At 38.9% G+C, this 19,100-nt stretch overlaps 1 protein-coding gene across 17 annotated transcripts in view; it reads left to right on the top strand.

The window, feature by feature from the left end:
• The window catches only part of RALYL (RALY RNA binding protein like), a 614,199-nt gene that overhangs the window by 116,889 nt on the left and 478,210 nt on the right, over nt 1–19,100 (top strand). For 10 of the 17 annotated variants that reach the window (XM_073330701.2, XM_078851494.1, XM_073330700.2 and 7 more), the window contains one exon: nt 8,353–8,456. The exons of 6 other annotated variants lie outside the window; for them this stretch is intronic. The gene's annotated coding sequence lies outside the window, so the exon portion shown is untranslated. Of the gene's footprint in view, nt 1–1,790; nt 1,928–8,352; nt 8,457–19,100 lie in introns of those variants that run through there. One more of the 17 variants, XM_073330688.2, reaches the window with a different exon arrangement.

The raw sequence follows: 19,100 nt of genomic DNA, 5'->3' as shown, positions 1-19,100 counted from the left end.
GAGCTCATGTCCACCCAGAGGAATGGTCCCATCAGACAGATATTTAGGGGATTGACAGTCAGTCACTTTGTTACACAATTACAGACAAAGTACAACACCAGATGAATAAGTAGTGCAGACAATTCCCAGGCACTGAATGTGTTCAGAAGTAGCAGAGCCAGGAGGGCTGGTTTCTGAGTCTTTAGTGTGCACCCATGATTTCAAGATTTCTCTGCATCCACAATGGCTAGAAACTTACCTTAAAAAAAGAACAGATTATCCTTCAATTTGCTGACCATAAGAGCTGGGGTTTTAAGAAGAACACCAAATGTCATTAAAGTCCCAATAAAATTACAAGAGTTGTCAACACTACATAATTCAGGAATAGTTTTATTTTATAACATTGGTGTATGGCCCACAATGGTTAAGTGTTTTGTCTTTCGCTTCATCACTCCTGTTAACTTTGCAACTGAGCTGTACCATCACATTTAACTTCTGCACAAACAAGGAAGTGATGATAAACCCACTGATTTCACTTCAACTAGCAAAACAAAGAAACAATTAATATTCTAAGGAAAGGTCAAAATTAGTTAGAGAGAAATATTTCCAAAGAGTGTATTACAAACTATATGAATTAAAAGAAGACTGACTACATTGATTAAAACTAACTGATAGGGCTTGTGACCAGGTACATGGATGGGCCACACTAAGAATGCCACACTCAGGGCAGACTGCAAGTAATAAGTAAGATAATCCCCAAAACTGCTGGTTTATTCTATCATTATATTTACCAAGCCAGTAACAAAGAGCTTCTGTACTACCACACTGGTTAACAAGAAGCCAAACACTCTCTCCTATTGGCACTTGGCTTCCATCTAGACAACAAAGTCTACTATAGTGAGGGGTTACTGAAAACCTGATTCACCATATGTGAGGTTCTCCAATCCCAAAAGACAGGACAATTATCCCCAGGTCTATGAATCTCAGATCTTACCCAAATATCATGCTGTCAGCCAATCCTTAATAAATAAATCTAAAATTTATTGTTAAAAGGATCAAAGTATGTTAACTTAATTTTATGTATGCAGAGAAGATTTCTTCTGGTTCCTTGCATACAGTCATAACATTGCATACATTCATATTTAATTAAGGGCTTTATCAGTAAGTGGGTCTTTCTTTAAAATTTATCTCTTGTTAGGGGTATTTTGCTGTATGCAGAGGACAAAGGGTTCTGTTTCCCTACATGCATTGTTTATAATTGTGTTCAGTTTCTGTAATTGTCTAGCTTTTTTACAAACATAAATCAGTGACATTTGAAGCCATTTATGTGTATTGAAAGATGTGGTATTTCAAAGTACATAGAAGACTAGCTTTTTTAATATGCTTAGTGAACATCATAGAAAATGTGAACTGTTTAGTTGGGAAATGGTATCAGTTCTTGAGAGAGACTGTGTGAACCCAATCCTGCCAGGGTTTCTGTAGCTGTAAGTATTTGGCATCTTGCAGAACCAAACTCCACATGAACACCTAATATAATTCCCAGAGATGTTACTTAAAGTCCCTCATTCAATGTTAAATCACCCTTTTATCTTATCTCCTCCTGTGTTTCTTTAAGTTTAAAGAGCGAATCAGATCAAATTTCAGAGCCATACATAGAGAAAAATAATAATAAAAACTGTAAACCAAACAATGCCCTCGTATTATATGTTCTGTCCTCTTGATATGCAGAAGTGAAACACGAATCCTAGAGTTTGACAGAAATAATAATTTGAGATGTTTATATTTTATCAAGGAACCTCTTCATCTGGAAATCTCATCAAAGAAATCAGCAATGGCATTCCCATTCTAAATGTACTAAATCTGAAATTTATGGGTCCAAGAAGATGCAATGATTATACAATAAATAAATAAACAAAACAAGAAAGACTCAGTAACTTTAATAAAATCAGTAAGTATGATAAATATGGAACTACTCATCCTTAAAGAGTTATAGGAAGGTTGGAATCAGAATCTGCCATATCCTTATATGTAGGTTGCTTGCTCCAATCCAGCCATCATTCTGCTGATGTACTCCCCCAAAAATATTACACCAGGATATTTTTCAGATATTTTTGCAGGGACAATTTTTGGACACCAGTTCAGTTTTAGGCTAGATTGGATATTTTTCAAATGGGGTCATGTGTTGAGAGGGTAGCTAGAACTGAAATACAGTTCCTTTATTTTCCCATTTACCATTTTTATATCACTTCTTTAAAAATGAAAAATCACTATGTTGTTTTTGCCTCCAGTTTCTTGAATTAATTCCTGCTTGTTTTCTCTATGGAAAAGTAGATTCTCCTCAGGGTTTTCCTACCAAATGGTCTACTGCTACTGCACTGAACGGCTATCCAAGAGACCTGTTTTTGTGGCAAGCATAAAATGCAGGTCTAGACACACATTTCTTAGACACAGAAAAACTATCTACTTTCTAATTGCAATATTTTCACCACCCATTAGCTTAAAAGACAGGGTTCCTGCCCTCTTTACTGGTTGGCAGAGCTACGATTATAATACTGTGAGCGTGAGAGAATGTGGTTTATGTTTTAGACTTTGTCTTTAATTATAGAGTTCTCTTTTCTTCAGAATTGTCTGAGGAATATGATACGTGATTATCATTTGCTGTTATAGGCTTCTAATTTTATCCCCATCTCCATCACACTCTATTCACCACTACCTCTTATGCCTCCAAATTATTCATTTGTGAGACTAGCTGGCCTAATTTTCGATCCATGCCAGCAATTGTTGTTTGTGAGAGAACAGATTTTTTACTAAGGTCCTCCAGGAATAATACTGTAGTGTGTGTTAGACAAAAATCTTGCAATGACAGATAAACCTTTGCCTTGCCTTTCAGTGGGTAAAGATGCTGGCCTTGGAGCTTTTGGAGTATTGTCTCTTAACTGAAAAAATATATGCTGATGCCATTTATTTTTCTTCTTTTTCCATAGTAAAACTTCAAAATGTCATGATCCTGACCTCATAGAGTTTAAATAATGAAAGTAATTAAAGAGGAGGTGTGGTTCAGTGTACTTTGTTCCTGAGGTTATACCAGCACCTCCATCACCCCAACTTTTAAAAGAAAAATGGCTTTTTCCACATAGCAGAATAAAATATGTTAAAGCTTAGCAGTTTGCTGGTTGTAAATTTCAAACAGGACAGGAATATACTCTGTTTCCCCAAGTTACCAGGCACCCTCCTGTTTCTGCCAATTTATGTGAGTCTTACTGGGGGCAAAGATGAAAAACATCTAGAAGGAACGCTGGAAGGAATATTCAGAAGCATATTCATGTGTCAGGGTTGGTCTCCATGTTGAAAACAGGTTTCAGAGTAGCAGCCGTGTTAGTCTCTATTCACAAAAAGAAAAGGAGTACTTGTGGCACCTTCATCAGATGAAGTGAGCTGTAGCTCACGAAAGCTTATGCTCAAATAAATTGGTTAGTCTCTAAGGTGCCACAAGTACTCCTTTTCTTCATGTTGAAAACAATGTTCAAAACCAGAAATACTTGAAAAACTTCAGTGTGCCATAACAGAATGCTAGAATTCAGAGGAGGATAGTCAACATTGTATGAGGCTGGTGTTGTGAGTGTAAAGCTGTGGCTTTTCTAGTAGGAGCGGAACACTTTTAGGAGTGTATTGATAAAGCAAAGACATACGCAAGCTTATCATTTTTGAAGCACATTTTTTGTTTAAACCATATGCTCCAATTTCTATTTACGTAGCAATACGTGCCCTATGCTAACAAACATTTTAAATTTTGTGATAGCACATATGCACTTGCATGTATAACACATTGTGTTTTCATTACGTTTGGAACATCCACATCCTACAGCTGTAAAGAGAAATTCCAAACTTTAATTGCAGTCCTAGTGCTTTGACTACCCAGAGAAGAACCATTTTATTCCTTGTGCCTAATTACTTTGCATTAATGAGAAATGATTAAAGGCCAGATCCAAAGTCCATTGAAGTAAATTGAAAGTCTCCCATAGACTTTGATGTGCTTCAGATTAGGTCCTAAAAGATCAGCCATAGCATACTTTATGGAAGATGATTGAAGAATGATGTGAATTGTGCACACAGTTAGTCAGTCCAGACTGAAGTTTTCTAGTTTTGTTTACACCAGCATTCTTCTCTACCCCCTCCCCTCTTCACCCACTTGTTTGTTTCATTCACCTGTTATGTCCAAGTCTTTTTTTTTTAGACTATCAGCTTTTGGAGGCAGGGAATGGTATTTACTATACATTTGTGCACTATCTAACACAATGCTGTCCCAACCTGATTAAAGCCTCTAGGTGCTACTGCAATATAAATAAGAATTAATGTAACTGTGCTTGAAAAATGCCATTATCCCTTTTTGACCTGAGCAACTAGTCAAAGTTTGGGGCGCTTGGGATGTTCCAGTTAGGAGTAGAAATTGATGATGATTTGGTATGTTCTCTGATGCAGTCTTGTGACCCAGGCTCCTTCAGGGTCACACTGGGCTTACAGGCTGTGGCGTGGCTTTTCTGCCTGCCTCTGAGTCTGTCTCTGTGCTACCCATGCACGTAATGATACTCAGTAAACGTCCCTCTGCTCAACCAGGTCTAAAACTCCTGGGTGGGTTTGCATGATCCTTTTGTCTTAAATTGGGTGGTGATTAATTTATCCTTAAAGTTATGTTAATGGAAAAGGTGCCTTCAAGCCCATCAACCTCACTGTGGTTTTAACTTGGCCAACAACAAGATTTCACTCAGCACGCAACAAGATAGATGTAAATTTACTTATGAAATAAGTGTCTGAAAAAGTATAAATATAGTTATAGGGCTACTTTGTAGCTCCTCTTTCAAGAAGATTCAGTGAAATCTTGTGCGGGTATAGATAACTGTTTTTTGGGGGGTGAAGGCTGTATGCTCCCCTCCCCTAAAATAGAGATTGCATTAATAACTAAAGGAAATACTGAGTTTGGAACAGAAGCTCATTTATCTCACTTTATAAAGAGTGGACAAATTTAATTATGGTACAAAACTACTCCTTGAAATGATATTGAACAGCTGTTTTATTTTTTAACTCTGCTCCTGCTCCCCAAGTAAAGAAGTTGTCTGTGTTCCTGCTTTGTGATAGATGCAGAGGTTTCCTTTGAATTGATAGCTAATAACCTTGAGCTCCTCTATGAAAACAATTCAGCGAGCCATTTACAGGGACACTCAGGTTTAATACATTAGAGTAAATTCTTCAGCTGAATTGTGCAGGAAACTGAAGATTATCTGTCTTGGAGATCTGAACAGAATTTTACTTTTAATAGTCTGTCCTGCTTCCATTAAAATTAATGGGAGCAGGAGCAGAGCCAGTGTCTTGTCAAGCACTTATGTCCCTGGTGGGTTTTGTATCAATAAAATTAGTATTGACTTCATCATTATTAGTATTATCATTCTAGTTTAAGGAAGTAAATTAGAGTAAATGATGAAGAATAAGGTGGAAACTGGATATTTGTGTTCATGAATGTTATCTCACAGCCTTCTCATAGGAGGAACATTTTGGTACCAGGTATAATGTCATGGATTGTATTTGCATCATCATCCTAAAATGGTGATGTTCAAGACCATAGGTAGCTGAGGTTCAAGTTAAAGGACCAAATTCATACTGGCATAAGCAAGGTCTTGGCTCAAGGGATGAAATCCTGGCCCCATTGAAATTAATGGGAGTTTTGCCATTGACTTCACTTAGGCCAGGATTTCACCCAAGATGTCAAGTAAGAAGTCAGTAGAAAAGAATAGAGGGTGAAGGAATTAACCTTAAGGAACTCCAAAGAGGAGAGGTTTTAGCATAGAAAATCAATCACCAGTGGCTAAAATAAAGGGGAGGATAACAGAACATAATAGGAGGATGGGAGATGTATATGGATAGGGTGCTGGATGGCTGAGGAATGATAGAGGTATTGCGAAACTTTGTTGGGTAGGGAGGGCAAGGATGAATGCAAAAACAATGATTTGTGTTCCCACTTCTATCCTTAGCAAGGGAAGGGCTTGGAAAGACAAGAAGGGGTGACAGGGAATTGGAAGGAATTGTGGCAATTCTAATTGCCAAAGAGAAGTATTGAGAATAAGAAAACAAGGGTTGAGCTGAGGAAAGAAAGAAGTGGTAGAAAAGGATAAGGAGAGAAAAGGAGCAGAGCAGACTGGGGAAAGGTTTGAGGTGTGAGAGTTCAGGAGGTTTAAAAAAATGATTGTGAAAGGGAATTGAACATGGAGGGGAACTGAAGGATGAGGAAGGAGCAGGAGCAGATAGTATCAAAATGATGAAGAACAGAGGAGTCTGGGGAGAAGTGAGAAAAGGAGAGCTACCTCTGTAGGCATCATCAAGACTTTTTGAGACGCTTGCATTCAGGCAATCTGTGGGTCAGATAGGTGGTGACTTATTTGGGTCTTTGTTTGTTTTCATGTCATGTACAATGCCATTCCTTAACAAATACATAATAATTAATAAAATGGAAATACTGCTCCTGGGGGTATGAGACTTCAGAATAAGATGACAGAATAGAGGAACAGAGTCAGAAGACAACATACAAGGAGGGGGCGGGATTACAAGTGTAAAGAGTAAATTAAACATAGTCTCTAGGGGAACAAACATGGCAGGCATAAAACATAGTTGTTGGAGGTTAGAAAGCAGTGGGATAGCAGTTACATTTACACACACAACTGACCATGACTTTCAAGATTCTGGGTGGCTCAATTTTAAGAGTGCCCAACATTAAATACTTTAAAAGAGTCTTAATTTGAAAAAGTGCTGAGCACATTTTAGGCCCTGTTAAGGTATCTCAAGTTGGGCACCCAAAAATTGAGGCACTCAATATCCTAAGTCATCTTTGACAGTTTTGTCCTTTGATGTTCCTCCATACAAACGGTTAGTGGAATTCAGGTAAATGAAATGTTAAAAGTGATCCTGTCAATGAATGATATGACTTGAGCATCTATTATGATAGAACCAGATGGAATTCTTTCTTCACTCTTGCATCTAAGTCTAAATAGAAGACATTGGATAAAAATCTACTTGAACACTGAGACATGTTTTCCACTTACATAACTTTGGATCAAATAGTAAAACCCTTCAGAAGCTACAATAAATCGTTTTGCTTGGTGACACATCAGGTGTACTAGTTTCTTGTACTAGTACCAACAATATTATTCTTGGTCACAGATCAATCATATGATGAACACTTTTCTGCAAGACAAGCAAGATAGCATTATGTTGTAGCATGTTCCTTAAATAATAGGTTCTCCCATGATACTGTTATATAACAAAAGTGAAGAAATTGAGAAAATAATGCATTGAAAAAAGATGTACTAAAGTACTATCATCACTGAATGATTGAGGGTGAAATGTGTGTCTCATTGCAGTCTATGGTATAGTGGAGTATTAAACAAGTTACCGCACTGGCTCATTTTTTGATGCAAAAGTTCTTTTCAAAATAATATGATTAAACTGGCTATAGTATATGTTAACCAGATGCACAGACATAGCAATTCCATGTCGCAGGTGTTTTTGAGGGAGACATACTCCCTTGAGCAACAGCAAAAAGAACTGCAATGTGTTTGGAGTGCAGTTGAGGCACACAGGTTATGTGCAAGAGATAGGGAAAGTGTGTGTTTCAGACAACTGTCTGACAGTTGCTCTAAAAGTGTTACTCTTTGCTGTATATTTCATTGCTGTTTTTGCTGTCTTGTCAATGTTTGTTCAAAAGATAGGAAATCTGTGCGTGTTGTAAATACAGAGAGACTGAGGAAGGATATCCTTAGGCTGTATCCAATCATTTCTCCCTCAACAGGGAATTGATGCACTCCAAAAGTCCTTTCCCTGCCTTACAGCTTGGCAGTTAGGACATTAAATATTAGCTATGATTTTTTGCTACAGGGACATTAGTTGAAAATAAGAAAACAGAACTGTATAAAGAGTAAAAGTCTATATTTGAAAAACTGTTACCTATAAACAAGGTAAGTATTTTAAACTGGGCCTTGACATAGGCTGTATCTCCCATTTTACAGGACACTAAAAAACAGTTCCTGAGACCTCTAGTCTGGTTACAGTTATGCTGGAGACCAGTCATGTGAAGAGGGTTGAGGAAACACAGAGTCACAACCCTCCCTTTTCCTTCCCCCCTCCCACCCTGGAGATGTTCAGTACCAGGCAGAATCTTGAATGAATTCACTTATTAGCATTTCTGCAGTCGAACTTGTAGCACTGTAGAAATTATAATGTATACGGTAATGTAAGATAGCCCTTTTTGTGGGGCGTAAAGTCTCTAGTTTACACAAAACTTGATGGGATGCCAAGGCTATATTTTTTTCAGTGCTCTTTCTCTTTAAGGTTTGAAACTCTGATGGAAGGTTAAAAGAGCACAGCCCTGGTGAGCAGAGTGTGACCATATCCAAGTTTGGTGCTTCTGGAAGGAGCCTCGCCAGTTGGTTTTTGTAAGTAGTGCGTGTGTTTCTTGCCAACATGTCAATTAAATGCTCCAGTTGGAAGCAGCATGCTGGTGTGGGAGTGTAGCAAACCCCATTTAATAAGTGCCCAGATACAATGTTGATAGGTGCATTATACAGAGTTCTCATTTAGACTACATTGAGAGGTTTTGTGTAGATGGGAGGTGAGGCCAATCATAACATGGATCTTCCAGAATATATAATATTGCCAACTTTTGTGATTTTTTTTTTGGTCATAAATCTTACCATATTTAGTGTTTTTCTATTAAAGCCCATCTTTTTGAGGCATGTTCCTGAGGACCTAGGTATTTGTTTAAAAAAAAAAACCCTCCTGGTTTCAGCGTAAAGCTTGAAAATGGGATGAGGGGGCACCCTAAAGGCTCAAAACCCCAGCATTTTTGAAAAATCCTATGGTTTTTAAACCAGTATTATAATTTTGAGGGTCTCAATGTGTGATTGATGAAAGCTTGGGGTTGGCAGTATTGGGAAAATTTGGCTCAATCCTGGATCCTTTAGTGCTGCTTTAGTGGTGCAACTGATCTAACTATTATTGCTGACTGATTTAAACAGCCAGAGGATGTAGCCAGCTCTGTGCCACCCCTCTCCCAGCCTCTAGTGTAGGGGCATGTCAGGAGGGGCCTGAGTGGAAGAGGACACCTGGTTGAAGCATAGCAACTGACAGATGATCGTTTCTGGAGGCCATTACAACAGAGGCATAATTTAGAGCAGACACAGGGTCAGGACTTTGGCAGCCCCATTACTGCTGCCTGTCCCCCAGGATTGGGCAGCCACTACTAGCTCTTTTGTGGCTTTATTGTACTCCCCAAGGATGGCTATAGCAGAGTACTGGGCCCTCAGTAGTGAAAGGCTGACCCTTACAGTTATGGATTCTCTTCCTTGTTAGAACCTCAGGACATGTAGTATTGGGACTGCCCTGTCTGAGCCTCCCTGCCCCAATCCTCCCTATTTAAGAGAACTGGGAAGCCCTGCAAACTGGGGTCAGCCCCTTCTTTCTAACTCTGTCATCCTTTTTACCATCCCACACCCCATTCTTGGTGCTTCTAACATGGTACAGTAATGAAATGATACTGTGTGTATGTATCATCTTCTTTCCACTCCTAAACCTAGTCAACAAGGATACCTTTTGTTTCTGCTATGAGTGAACAGAAATGAAAATGTCCCCCTAAAGTGCCAGAGACAAGCAGGTCGAGCATGTCAAATGTGAAACATTCCTCCCACCTCCCTTTCTTTAAAATTTTCCTTGGGTTGCTTAACTTTGCTTAATTATGGCAGTAACTGGGGTTAATTTAAATGAACTATATCACCCTATCAATTAGTAAACAAGAAAGTCAATTAAACCAATTAAAATTTATTGGAAATTGGCTACTGCCATCTGGAAACTTCCACTGTCAGAATTTACAGCTGGAGTGACCTTTACATTTTGAGCTAGCAGGACTCTTTTGAGATTTTTCTAAGAAATGTTCAGTATTTGCAACGCTTGTTTAATAAATGCACCACCATAGATATTTAGAAACACATACAGTGTGTTTCAGTGTCAGTAAAGATAACAGGTGAACAGATGAAGATATGCAGCTTCTGATTATGGTATATGCTGTATCAGGTGTATGTACTGAAATAAAATACACAGTGATTCTTATTTTTCTTTTATTTCTTATGTACAATATTCAGTCTGTTGATGTGATGGGCCTTAGAGTCACAACAACAGTGGCCTTGCTCTAGAAAACTTTAAATGGTATAGTTCTTATTTATATATGAGACTGCCTTTTCCCCTGCGATCTGTTAGGGGAAATTGAGACCAGATGGGACCAGTTCCTAGATTTAAACATCAATGGGCATATCCCATTCTGCAGCTGGTGTAAATTTGTCATAGCTTCATTGATTTCATTAGAGCTATAACAATTTACACTGGCTGAGAATAGGCATCTTAAGAGGTGCAGACAGTATTCTCTCATTGGAGAGCCTTAGGCTCAGAATTCGCTTCCTCAGCCAGCCTCTTCCCATTGCTGGGCTATGTTCAACTTGTAGACTTCATGCTTAAAGATAATAAATTCAGACAACTTTGCTTTTTCATTAAATTATAAGTCACCTAATTATTGGTGAATCACTATAGAAGGCTATGAGCAGGCAGCAGAAAGAAAGTGAATCTCGAAGAGGAATGAGAAAAATGTCCCAGGGCAAATAGAGAAAGATTTTGTGTGTATTCACATTGTATAAGTAACTTAAGTCTGTAGTGTAAACATCTACATGTAAATGCAAAGGAAACAAATCAGTTTTGTCCTTGCCTTTCCTGGGCATACAGAAGTGATGGTAGGTAATCTAGTGCCAGTGCATTAAAACTCTTAGCTGCCATGGCAATTGCAATGGTATGGTTTGGTTTAGTGCATTTGCACACTTAGCTGCTGCCATTGAGAGAGCTTCCCTTAGCCCATGTATCAATCTATCTCAGTTACTACTAAAGTGCCGTCATTCTCCAGTCTATTCTCCAGGCCAGCTTTTCAACAAATCTTTCAACCTAATTGAACCATTTTGATGATTATGGAGAAGTGTATTTTTGAAGAAGTAAACACAGTGGGTCATGTCTCTGGCTGAGTAAGGGCCAAACAGCATGGGTCCTGTGGGAAAGAGATGGGGGGATTGCAAAAACGAGATCATGTTCACCTTTGCACTCCCTTTATACCGGGTGGTACTGTGCCGCTCCAGCTCTTGGTTAGAGAAGTCTCCACATCCAGATTCTGCTGCCGGTGATGCACAAAGTGGTCCCACCACATCTGAGGATATAGCCCTGTTTATTCACAGATGTATTTTTTCCTTATAGTATATTTCCAGTGACAGTCTGTTGTTCCATGACTGGTCATTGCTCTAACATGGACGCTTGTAGTTTGGTTTCCTGCTCTGTTTGTTGTGTATTTATTACCATAGATTAGCATTGCTCAGATTAGTAAACCTATTTCTTTCATATTTAAATCACTGTTACATAACTAAACACTTAAAGGCATTCTTCCCTTTACTGAGTTACTGTAAATACACTTTTATAAGACTACACTGAGCAAAATCCTGACCCACAAGCTCAGCCTGAGTTCTAGAGCCATTCTGGGCTTCATTCCTGAGGAACTGTGTTGGTCCTGAGCTTCTTGACGGCCATCCAGACTGGATGCATATGGCACTTGAAGTACGGTGGAAAGAGGTGGGGTGGAGGTTACCTCCTTGATGCCCCTAAGTGCGGGTCTCACAAGCTGACAAAGCTCTATCAAGGAAACACGGAGGAGGCCAAATGGTCCACTATCCTGGAGACACAGCAGCTGGCTGAACAGGTGTCCAATGGGCCATAAGACACTATGACCATCAGCCCCTCAAGAACAATTCGGGGTAGACACAGCTGAGCATCTCTGATATATTCCTTATCCCTTCCTCTGCTCCATGGAGCTATCTACAATAAGGAAACAGAAAACCTAAGGATCAGAGGTCTCAACTTTCTTGTCTCCTCCTCCTGACTTACAGCTATTTTCCTTTTTAGAGGAGGAGACTCATTTCTGGGCTCCCTGGTTCCCAGCCCATCTGTCTCCTTAGTGTAGGTAGCTCTATGGGGGCAATTACAGACAGCAGCCCCTGCCATGCTAGCACGAGAGGCAGAATGGACGGGATCTGCAGAGGAAGGGTGGAGTAAGAGTAGAGTTAATTCATGGTTTAGCTGTGTTAAATCTGGGTATTTTAGTGAGGTAGGACTCCAGAAAACTCATGTTTTATTTCCCATAAGGATTGGATAAGAGGCAGCTAATGACGCTCACATTAAAGAGTGAGGATAAAATATAAATATTGAATAGGTGCCTCACTCACTGAGCACTTTCCAACCTGTTCACAGAATGCAGGAGAAGTCCCAGGAGAATTATAAAAATAGTATGTGAATAAAGGCTGAATTCAAATGCACAGAGGGCAGGGTTAAGGTGTTTTGGTTAACACTATCATTACCAAAAAGAAAATGAGTACTTGTGGCACCTTAGAGACTAACAAATTTATTTGAGCATAAGCTTCTGTGAGCTACAGCTCACTTCATCGGATGCATTCAGTGGAAAATACAGTGGGGAGATTTATATACACAGAGAACATGAAACAATGCATGTTACCATACACACTGTAACGAGAGCGATCAGGTAAGGTGAGCTATTGCCAGCAGGAGAGCGGGGCGGGGGGGGAACCTTTTGTAGTGATAATCAAGGTGGGCCATTTCCAGCCGTTGACAAGAACGTCTGAGGAACAGTGGGGGCTGGATGGAGGGAATAAACGTGGGGAACTAGTTTTACTTTGTGTAATGACCTATCCGCTCCCAGTCTCTATTCAAGCCTAAGTTAATTGTATCCAGTTTGCAATTAATTCCAATTCCGCAGTCTCTCGCCCCCTCCCCCTGCTGGTAATAGCTCACCTTACCTGATAACTCTCCTTACAGTGTGTATGGTAACACCCATTATTTCATGTTCTTTATGTATATAAATCTCCCCACTGTATTTTCCACTGAATGCATCCGATGAAGTGAGCTGTAGTTCACGAAAGCTTATGCTCAGATAAATTTGTTAGTCTCTAAGGTGCCACAAATCCTCCTTTTCTTTTTGCGAATACAGACTAACAGCTGCTACTCTGAAAACTAACATTACCATTTTCACACTCTTCAGTGTTGCACACAGCTTTAACATTGTTCTGTTATAAAATTTTGTATGCAGAATTATATATGGGGGAGGAAAGGGGAGATCTGTTTTGGCTTTATGAGTTAGTTCACAACAGAACTTACCATTTCCATTATTTTTACTAATTTTCTCAAGAGCTATTTTCTTCTGAGGTGAGGATTTTCCCTCGAGATAAGTGGTAGATAAGAGGTGCTTGAATTCTTATAAGAAGTTGTTGAAAACAAACTCTGCTACAGAATTTCCATAATCTAATGCTACTTTCTTGCAGGCATCTTCTGCATCAGCGTAAAAACTAGGCATTATATCAATCTTACATTCTTGTGAACCTAATATAGTGGACAAATGAAGTGTTAGCTGTCCTCTTTTGGAAAGATTTATGCATAAATTTAAAAGTGCCCTGTACTGAAGGGAAGTGTGAACCCATTTATTCTGATTATAATAACATAAAACACTGGTCTGAAATGTGGTTTAGAGGCTTATAAATTCTTAATGTAGTTAACTCTGCCTGGAGATTACCTCATTCCTTTTAGTCAGACGTTGCAGAATTTATGGGTGCTTATAATCACAATTGGGTTTCTGTTCACTTATGAAGTTAACCTAATTGCCTTGTATGATATTTCTGCAGTATAGAACATGTATGTAGTCATTTGTGCAACATAGGTGAGCTCCTCTCTCACATAGATGATTTGAAGTGACTTAGTTGTGCCTCTGCTTTGCAATTACTATGATCCTCAATCAGGGAGCTGCAGAATATTGGATGCTGAGGCAGACCGTAAGACCTGTCATGTGGATATCAATAGGATGAATTAGGTGTCAGCCTTAATTTTGACAACTTACATTTAGTTCTTTATGTCCTTGTGCATGTCCCAACCTATCATCAGTCTGAACTCCATAATGTGTTTTTTTTTAAATTACTTAGAGATTTCGTAGCAACACATGAATGTTTGTGATGGTGCATAGCAAGCAGCATTCTGAGCACGCTTACGCTGGTAACTCCACTGACTTACTGGTAACCAGTTGCTCCAGATTTGAACTGGTGTTTGATGTCAGAACTGGGCCCCGAATAGCTCTCTACTGTGATCCTAAAACAACACGCCAAAGGCTGTTACAAACTGTATTGTACTTCTTATCCTCCGAGTGTTTTTTTTAACATATAGAATGTTGACCGGCTCAAGCATAAAAGTGTTGTGAAGACCAAGACTATAACAGGGTTCAAAAAATAACTAGATAAATTCATGGAAGATAGGTCCATCAATAGCTATTAGCCAGGATGGGCAGGGATGGTGTCCCTAGCCTCTGTTTGCCAGAAGCTGGGAATGGGCGACAGGGGATGGATCACTTGATGATTACCTGTTCTGTTCATTCCCTCTGGGGCACCTGGCATTGGCCACTTTCAGAAGACAGGATACTGGGCTAGATAGACCTTTGGTCTGACCCATTATGGCCATTCTTTTGTTCTTAAATATTATTTTGTTATGTTCTAAGTGGAAGATTTTCACAGTGACAGGTCAGTGCAATAGACAAAGTTTGCTGCACATTGGCTTTCTCAGATGCAATAAATAGATTGTAATGCTGTGGTTCATTAAATAAAAGAAGAGCTTTAGTGGTGTATTGTTCTACAATAGATTATTTTCCACTAGCTTTTAGAAACCAAGATCAGTATATTGCTGAAGAGACGGAGCAGGGGGCCTTAAAATACTATCCACTGTTTGTAGTTGAATACTTAGAGATGTATTTTTATCAGATGAACCACCAGACTTTGTTATAGCTTGATGTTTGAATATTTTCCTTGCCTCTGGTTAAAAGCAGAAGGCCCAAGTATGAGCCCAAGATCCACTTATGTAGGGGACTCTACACACGCAGCTCTTCCCCTCCTCCCAGTGCACACATTTACATCCTGCTTGCAATGCCCCCCTTCCATACCATGTGAGGGAAACTCCATGCGGAGGGACGAGGCAGGCACTGGGCAGCCTAGGCAACCTCATGGTGTGTCAAGGCAGGGGAAGCAACTCATCCTTCACCAGAGATTACCTAGGAAAGGTAATATGGCCTAGGGAAGAACTTTTTTCTGCAGAACCCTCTCCAGAATAGGTATCCTGGGCGCAGTGGAAGCTAGAGTTATTCTTTAATGATGTAGCTCCTTTGGAACTATGCTGTGGGAAATAGGAGGAGGAAGCCACCAGGAGCTTGGACCAGTAATCCCTGCCCCTTCTCTGGAAAGATAGGGAAGAAATTTCATTGGGGGATTCTTCCAATGTTGTTCTCCTCTGTAATTGCTTTGCCATGGGGATTTTCTATGGGGGGGGGAGTGAGATGCTGTGGTCCTGACTACAAGTGTATGTGAATTGAGAGAGAGGCAAGGCAAGTTCAAAAGTGTGGAAGATAGACTAATAGCAGTATTCAGGAGATGTAGATGCAGAGTCACAACTCCATCCAAGTACAAGCATTTACAGTTGGCTCTATAGTCAGAATAGCCTGCTAACAGCAAATATTGCTGTCCTCCATCAACTTTATCAACTCCTATGTTCTCAGAATATTTGGAATAGAGGAGGTGACTTACTGGATCCGATCAGTGGCCCAGCTCATTCAATATCCCATCTCTAACAGTACCAGCTCCTTCAAAAGAATGAGCAAGAAACCCTGCAGAAGCCAATTATGGAATAAGCACCCTACAGGGAAGTTTCTTCCTAACTCTTCCATGAGTTTAGTTTAAAACATATGGCTCTGCCTTGGTGCTTGGTTATTTTATTATCTATAGTTGTTAATCAGCTATATTTCAGTAGCACCTAAAGGCTTTAACCAGGGTGGGAGGGGGCCCATTGTCCTATACACTTATGGAGTAAATGACAATGCCTGCTCTGAATAGTTTACACTCTAAAAAATCAGACATAATTGGCTGAGAAAACAAAGAGGCAGAGATGGGCAGGGGCACAAGGTAACAAAGATAAGAGGATGTCTGGTTTAGAAAAAATGTTGGCTGAAATTTTCAAAATCCTCATAGAAATATTTTTAATTTACCAAAATGTTGGTTTTCAATAAGAAAACATGACTATTATGATAACAAATAATAAAATTTGAAGAAACACTTTAGTAAAAATATAATGGAAAATGGACTATACAAAATGGAAAGAACTTTGAAATTGTGTGCAAAGTCTTCTTCCTATTTCTCAACCAGCTCTAGCCTGAGGTGAGTTTTTTAAGGAGTGACTTAAAGGAGGCTGGTGGATTTGAGGATTTGGGCCGAGAGTTCTCCCCCAGCCCACATTATTATAATTTACATTACCATTGTGCCCAGGAGCCCTAGTCATGGACCAGGACCCCATTGTTGCTAGACACTGTACAAACACAGAACAAAAAGACAGTACCTGCCCTGAGGAGCTTACAATCTAAGTATAAGATGAGAAACAACAGGTGGTTGCAGGCCGACAGACTGGGAAGTACAAGGAAACAGTGAGGCAATATTGGTTAGCATGATTGGCACAAGCAGGCATGGTAAAAACTCCAATCAAAATCGATCAAATCATGACAGCCTCCTTTATTTTGCTCCTTAATATTCACCTTCTCTCCTTACAGTTAAGAAACCTGATTGTTGGTATTTATTGCATCATTGTGATGGAAGAGCTCAAGGAATGGAAAGCTAAAGTCTTTTGTAGTGATGACTGACTGGCAAGCCACATCAGTTTCACTACTATCCCAAAGACTGGATGTAATCGAGTGATGTTATGGCAGCAGTAAAAACAACATGTGTTGTAAATAGTGCTGTTTATTGATTTTTATTTGTATTGCTTTTTGTTTGAGAGTGTTACTGCACTGAGTGGCTTTCCTGTGGCTTTGGTGTTTCACAATGATGATCTCATTGTGCAAAGCCCTGTTAATAGTCAGTTGAAATAATAATTTTCATCCATGGTGTTTTTATTAAAAACCTATTCATATGATTCTAAAAGGGGAAAAAATGTGTTTTTTGTTTTTGACAAAACTTTGAGAGACGATTCTAAATTTTAACAAAACTTTGAGAGACAATCCTATATTTCCTCAGACACAGCAGTCTGATGTGCAAATATTTGGTTTTTTAAGGTATTTTTGAGCCAGAGTGTGTACTATCACCAGTACTGTAAGTATAGGCTGAAACAATCATTCAATTCAAAACTCCTGTTTCTTTATCTTGTAACTTTCTCAAAAACTTTCTTTTGTGTGTGTGTGTGTGTGATCTCAGTCATTGCTCTTGCTATTAGGACGTATCTGATCAAAATTACATGTAGTGAAATGTGTATGTTTAGAAAGGTATCCCATGTGGGTTGGGCTGTGTCTATGTAGATACAGAAACAGTTTTGCTTTCTCCTTTTATTGTAATTTGTTTGTCATATTCTTCAGTAGGTAACAAGGGAAAATTTTACTGTTGGCATAAATAGGTGCTACTCTACTGATTTCAGTGGATCTGTGCCTGCTTAAGTCAGTGGCAGATTTGGCCCTTTATCTAAATGCTTTTCTTCTGAAAGATAAGCAACTCTTGTTTCTCTAGCAATATGCTAAAGTTTATTATAGTATTGGTCAGTGAAAGAGGGCTGGTTCGGCTCCTCCAATTGGTTTTTGTATTAACCAGCTGAAATATTTGGTTAGCATTGCTGGTATGATTGATGTCTCTCTTCTATGATTTTCAGTTGTGTACAATTAGTGCAAAACTTTCTAGATTTACCCGTAACTAAATTGCACTCCGTGACTAATGACATAACATGAGAGAGAAGCTATGAGAACAATCTGTAATGTGGATGCAGGAAGATGTGGTACTATTAACACAATGCTTGATCATGAGCATTGTGTCCAATGGATTAGCTACATAGGTTTTACAAAAGAAAGGATACTGTTGCTGCTATTAATTATTTTATGTTAGTTGGTGTTTCAGAGTAGCTTAGTAAATAACTTGTGCCACGACAATATAATACTGCATGAAGAGCATTTCCTTCAATTGCTCATTCTTCTTTACTGTTTTAACTTCCATCCATCCTTTCACTCATTGTTACATAATTTGACATCATATATTTCAATGTAGCATCTTACCTTGTCAATACTTCAAGTTAGCTTAGTTCAAGTGATGTTATACTCCCATGCCACTATGTGATGACAATGTAGCAAGTGTCTTTCAGGCCACAACAAGAAAAATATACCATTCTAATTGTGGTTTGCAGCAAGGGCATTCATAGTGGATCAAATTGTAATGGATACAATCCTGCAAATTCTGTTTTTCTTTTTGGTCAGCGTTTTCATTGCTGCTTACATTTCCGACAACTGGTGATCAGCATCTTCTACCCTGTATTCATCTCCCTTTTGATTCCTTTAGGACAAGTTTGATTTCTCTCATCATTTTCTTCTGTTTAGATGAAGAATTTTCAGCTCAGAGTAACCTTTTAAGCACAAATTATTATTACTATTTAATTCCATATTTAACGAAAACTCTATTAATTGTCTATTAACTCTATTAATTAAGTCATGTGTGGATGCTGTATTTCAAAGATGAGGCAAGTAGACAAAAATGATCCAGGCATTTGTAGCATAATACATAAAATAGAGGCATACATAGACTCAATAAGTGCTGTGTATTGTTTCCTTAGGAATTGCTCTATTAATGTATACTGCCCTCTGGTCTACAGATCACTTTTTGCAGTGGAAGAAGTTGCATTGGTTGCCTGATACAAGTTAACAACAAATGGTAGCAGAGAGACTGGAAGAGGATGTACTTTATAAAAAAAAACTTTCATTTTGAAAGCTGTTAATATTAATTAAAGACTGCTATGAGAAAATCCACACTCGGCTTGCAGAAAACATTTTGGTGGTCATGGCATTGGCACAAAATCAACAATATTTCCTCCTCATAACCAAGCTGTAGAATCATTTTCAAATAATTGCAAAAACAAAAAATAAAATGCATGTAGAAATAGTG

This window comes from Lepidochelys kempii, chromosome 2 (genome assembly GCF_965140285.1).
Source record: "Lepidochelys kempii isolate rLepKem1 chromosome 2, rLepKem1.hap1, whole genome shotgun sequence".
NCBI classification, from domain to species: Eukaryota; Metazoa; Chordata; order Testudines; family Cheloniidae; genus Lepidochelys; species Lepidochelys kempii.
The sequence above is the reverse complement of the archived record's forward strand: the minus strand, read 5'-3'. Positions and strand labels throughout refer to the sequence as shown.